The 5,611-nt window shown below is 43.2% G+C and overlaps 1 pseudogene; it reads right to left on the minus strand.

Moving 5' to 3' along the window:
• LOC119301192 overlaps window positions 1-4,344 on the minus strand; it is a 6,285-nt pseudogene extending 1,941 nt beyond the window's left edge.
• Window positions 4,345-5,611: the final 1,267 nt, after the last annotated feature.

The raw sequence follows: 5,611 nt of genomic DNA on the forward strand, positions 1-5,611 counted from the left end.
ATCCAAGATAGTTCACAACTCAGTAAAACCAATAGACAAGTCATGGTGTTAATACCTTGCAGCTTCTAACCATAAAGTATATGACACATTTATTTTGCTTTAAGATGTGGAGAAGTGCAGTGATTTAAGTAATAGCAAAACTGGTTTTGGCCATATTGATTCCACTTATTAGATCGCATGACACTAAGCTAAATGATAACCATTGTGCAATGTTTCCTTCACAGCTGTTAGTCATGGTTAGCTCGTCATAAATCAAGCTGTTCTATTTTGCCAACTGAAGAAACCACACCACTTCCACTAACAGCAGAGAACAGCATCCTTTGAGATGACTTACACCTCCCCGTTTTCTGATATAGCTGCTGCATGGTACTCTCCACATGATACTCTAACAATCTTCACTAGCTCAGGTGTGTCATCAAGGAACCTTGCATAAGCATTTAATACACGAGCTCCCTGCACTCCTTCAGAAGTACAACCTCTGCCAAGCTGACCATACTCATTGTAGCCTGGCTAGTAAGAAAATAGTATATATTTTGTTAATAGTGAGAAATGAAATAATTGAAGAACTGGGTCCTGTTTTGATGGAAGAACTGGCTCATCTTGCATGTTTCAATAAAAGAAGTATCAGTCATGATAAGCTATCTTGATAGATTACACCTTAAGTTACGGTCACTAATCAAGGTTGTGAACAGCGATTTTGTTGTACGATTCTATGACTTCACGGTCTAAACTGATTGAACTGATTCTACTACAATTTTATGATTCTAACAGTTATGATCCAACGATTTGCGATCTTACCATACAGTTCCTATCCGATTCTGAGAACCTTGGTCATAGTGATTGACAAAGCTAGCACCAACGCCCAAAGTTTCAGTCTAGTATGTAGACTAGTACGCCTTTCCTAAGAATATACAAGTAAAAACATGTGGACAGAAGATGGACAAGACTTTTAACATGAAACATTACCCCATGCTTGCAGCAGGCCATCATCCGATAGGGCCACCACATGAACAGCTCCACAAGAAACCTGCCGAATTACCTGTGAATGTATGACTGATATTTTCAGTGGCATGATATCACCTCAAAACATACATTCAAAAACAGAATCAGTTACATTTAAATCTGCCAACAGTTACTATTATTCATTTGGAGTGCTATTACAGCATCTCCAGCAGGGACCCTTAACACGGCCCATTTTGGTTTTGGCTTACCCCCAAGTTGCCCCCCCCCCCCCTCCTAGGCAAGTAACACAGGCCATATGATACATTTGGACCCCCAGCTAAAAAGCAAGCAATAGTTATTCCCTTACACCCTCTTTATTTTCCTAGCAGTAGACTAATTTTAGGGTTTACCATCATCTGGTTTTCCATAGCTATCAGGTTTATTAAGAAAGAAAAAAAGCACTTTCAGGGGCATGTGAAAATAGCATACAAGCATATAACCTGCTAGGTGGGAAGTAGAAATTCTACTAGAGATCTAATTTGGCAAACTAAGTGAAGTTTCCCAGGCCACCATGATACTTGTCACTGGGGGCACAAATAGTTCATGGACAACAGGAAAAAACATACCAGCACATGAGTATTGTTTAAACATTTGGTGCTCAGCTTTAAGGATCAAGACCACGAGGGATTTGAATAAATAATTTCCTATATGATGAATGTATCTATGCATATAGTTGGCATGACTTATCATGTTTACTTTCCAGACAGATGAAATAGGGTAAACTAAGAGGAAACATCAAATAAACAGGACAAAAGAAGAAGGCTGCAATGTTTGAGTACACAAACATTCGGTCTCATGAATCTACTTGAATTGTGCGACATAATTGATCCAGTGTAATTGAACTTTACCGTGTTTGGTGCAAAAGCACCCCAGTATAGGCGAGGGTAATCTGAGCCCTGCAAGGATCATGCAAACGCAAATGCTAACTATTTTTGTGTTGCAAGTTGGTTCTCAATCTACAAGGGGGCAGATTCAGCAGTACAATTAATTTAGGCAAACCTGATTTTGTCCCCAAACCCATAACCTGCTTCTCGATATTGTGCCATCATTTTCTCGAGGTTCAGCAATAGCAGCTGTACAGTGTGCGCCACAGGACACCGATTTCACAAACTCAGTTGCCAGTGCATTGACTTTTTTAGGTTCCTTTGCACTCTCCTCTGTCCCATCTCCCAACTGGCCAAAGTCATTTGAACCTGTATATTTTAAGTTAAATGTGATCTGCTTTTTGAAGAATTCTAAACATATTCACATATACTTGGTACTTCCTACCAAACTATAAACACAAAAAGGTACGCAGGAGGGCGGAATCGGAAAAATATTACATAATAACTATCAGAATGTCATGTTATGAGAGGTGGCACCATGCTTTCAGACCTCCAGCTGAGAGGGCCAAGGAATCCTACTACTACTCGGTTGCAGCATGACCTAGATGCCTTCAGCTTGAGTCCTTGTCCTAATGGTGTCTTAGTAGCTGCACGTTCAGCTTAGGGAAGAGTCCTAAGTCCAACTTTGGTTTTGAGTCATATGAGTAAGGCCAACCTCTATATAACGAGGCAGTCACCATTGTTATGAATCAAGCTACAAAGTCTAATCACTAATCCCTATTTCTCTGCTTCTGCCTCCCATAATTCGGATGCCCTGTCCCTTGTGCCACTTCTGCTATCACAGCTCCGCCGACAGGGCACCGCAAGGGCACTGGTCCACGGCCTCCTGCCTATCACAATTATCACCTACGCGCAATCCATATCGTGACACAGAAGAACAAGCAACAAGCCAGTTAAATTAAGGAGATAAATACAATTGGTGAGACTGGTCTGGAAATGCCTAGCGAGTATGATGTGCCAAGTATCCATAGCACCGACCAGTGGCAGAGCTTGCACCAAAAAACTGGATGGGCTGGGTGGGCCAGGCTGCAAGAGTGCTCATGGATGACGTTCTACGGCCCATGGTCTGGCTGTAATGTGATGAAATGCTCCAGAGCTGGGTGGGCCATGCGCATGTAGCACCGCCACTGGCCCCGACCGTAAAAATCATCAGGGATAATAACTCAACTACAAAATTTCAGATCCAAATATAACAGCGATGGCATGGCATTAATGGCAACACTCCCCTTGATGATTATCTAACGCTCCGTAATATACAAGATTTAGTAAAAATGGACCTACCCCAGGTGAAGAGTGATCCGTCAGAAACGACTGCAGCAGTGTGAGCACGGCCACATGCAATATCGATCCATCTGAGGTTCTCGCCATCCCTACAGGTGAATAGTTTGGGAGGTAGGCTCTTGGGGATCCTCAGGTGGCGCTCCTTGCCCTTGCGTGCAGTCTGGCCACTCTGGTTATATCCCCATGTGTATATAGCACTCTTGGTTGGCACACCAACAACACGCAAGTTGCAAATCACATCATCTATATCCATTGCTGCCGGTTCATCAAATGCAAAAAAGCAAACAAAGTGACAAAGCGATGAGGACGAATCTATACAGGTTGGTGATGAAGCAGTTCAGCTACAAGTGTCCAACTTTGAGCAACACTTCAGTTACCCGGCACAGGAAGCAACTAAATTCACATCCCCTTTGAGGTGCTCACTTACGAAACAATTCAACTGGATAATTTACAATCATTGATCAGGAAGGTATTAATTAGTGGTACCACTATTACAAGTAGGAAGCTTATTACAGAAATTCCATAGTCGCACCCATCAAATCAGTAATTTAATGCAATGACACTGGTTAGGATGTGTAACCTCTGGTCTAGTTGGCCCCCAAAATAATACTACGATCTTTTGAAGTATTTCGAACCGCGGTGCCAACTTTAGCTAAAATGGCAATTCGAATTGCAAATTCAGCCACCAAGATTTCTATTTTATTTCTAACTGATAATCAATCAAAAGTTAAAATGCTCCCAACTTGCATAAAACTGAGACCCTGTTGACGGCACTAGCCACGCAGTCTGCCCAACATTAGGGGACTTTGCTGAGGGGATTGCACAAGAATCAGATACTCGGGGGCGCGGCACGGGGCATGTGGATTGTTTCAATGAATTGAACCCCATATTTTTCGTGATAGTATGACCAGTTCGTCAGGGTAAATAGACATTGGCGGCCGCCGAAATGACAGAGAAAAGAAGATGAATCCAAGCAAGCTAGGGCTTTCTTACCAAGAAAAGAAGGAACTACGCCCGGATGGATCTTCACTTGGGGCCGGGGTAGCAATCTCGCTGCCTTGGGTGGATGGGGGGGAGGAGGTCGCCGGGGGCGGAGCGAGACTGCGGGGCCGACGAGCAGGGCATTCCCGATTTCTCTAGAATAGCTTCCGGATTCCCAAGCGAGAAGGGAGAAAGCGAACGGTTCACACAATAAGTCACGTGCCGAACCCCAAGGAAGACGGCCGCAGCAAATGGTGTGATTTTTTCTTTTCTGCCCAACAAACAAGCGTCCAACTTTAAATTAGGGCTCTTTTGATTCAAATGAATTTCATAGGATTTTTTAAGGGGCTGGAATCCTTAGAAATTTTTCTTGCATTACTTGTTTGATCCTACTTCCTCCGTTTAGAATTACTTGTCTCGAAAATGGATGTATCTAGAACTAAAATACATCTAGATACATCCATTTCTGCGACAAGTAATTCCGAACGGAAGAAATATAATTTTTTTTCCTATGTAATCATGTGTACTACATTTCATAGAAAATCTAGCATCCACTCCAACATCTTTTTTCACTTCCTTTATTTTTCCTGTGACATCAAACACTCTGTGTTAATCTTACGAGATTCAAGTGGGCATGCCACCCCAATCCTTTATTTTTCCTATTCCCGTGTTTGGAGAATCCTACGAATCAAAGAGGGCTAGTACTGAAATGCTATAGAACTGAGGCTAGTTCTATAGCGATTCGGCGCTAGTCTAGCCATTCGACCACGAAGCCGAATCTTGGCGCAATGGCACCTGCCACGCCACACTTTACATGTGACCATTCCAAAGATGGCTTAGCGCGAACACATGCTGATGAGGAACTACATTTTCCTTCCATCCCCAATCCCCACCCCCACAACGCACTGTTCCCGTCCGCCTTCTTCCTCTCCATTTATGCCACTATGTCGTAGGTGGACGACGCGCTGCCTGAGGTCAGTGCAGGTGGCATCAAGAGGCTTGTTGTATGCTAATAAAGCCCTATGTGGCTCAATCTTTCATACTTGGAGATGGATCAAAAGAAAGAAGAACATGCAAGACGAGATCCAAATCACACATCCACTCTCCACAAATCCACACAAGTACCACAAGATTCACAATCAACAAGGGAAACAAGTAACAACATAAAGTTCTTTCCAAATCCACAAGGGAGTTGAGGTCTTGAGGGGGTAGATAGTCTTCGCAGATCCCTAAGAGAGATGGGGTCTTGAATCCAAGATGGATCTCCTCCAAGTGGTCTTGGGGTACTCAAATGGAGTCTTCTCCTTCAAGGAGGCCTTGATCTCCAAGAGGAGGTGATAGATGAGCAAAGCCCTCTTTAGTTTTGGTCTAATATATACTTTCATAACCCTAAAACTTCCAGTAGGCACGGAATATATAGTCTAGGTAGGTGGACAGGGGTACACGGGTTGTGGCCTAGCTCA

This window comes from Triticum dicoccoides, chromosome 5A (genome assembly GCF_002162155.2).
Source record: "Triticum dicoccoides isolate Atlit2015 ecotype Zavitan chromosome 5A, WEW_v2.0, whole genome shotgun sequence".
Classification (NCBI taxonomy): domain Eukaryota; kingdom Viridiplantae; phylum Streptophyta; class Magnoliopsida; order Poales; family Poaceae; genus Triticum; species Triticum dicoccoides.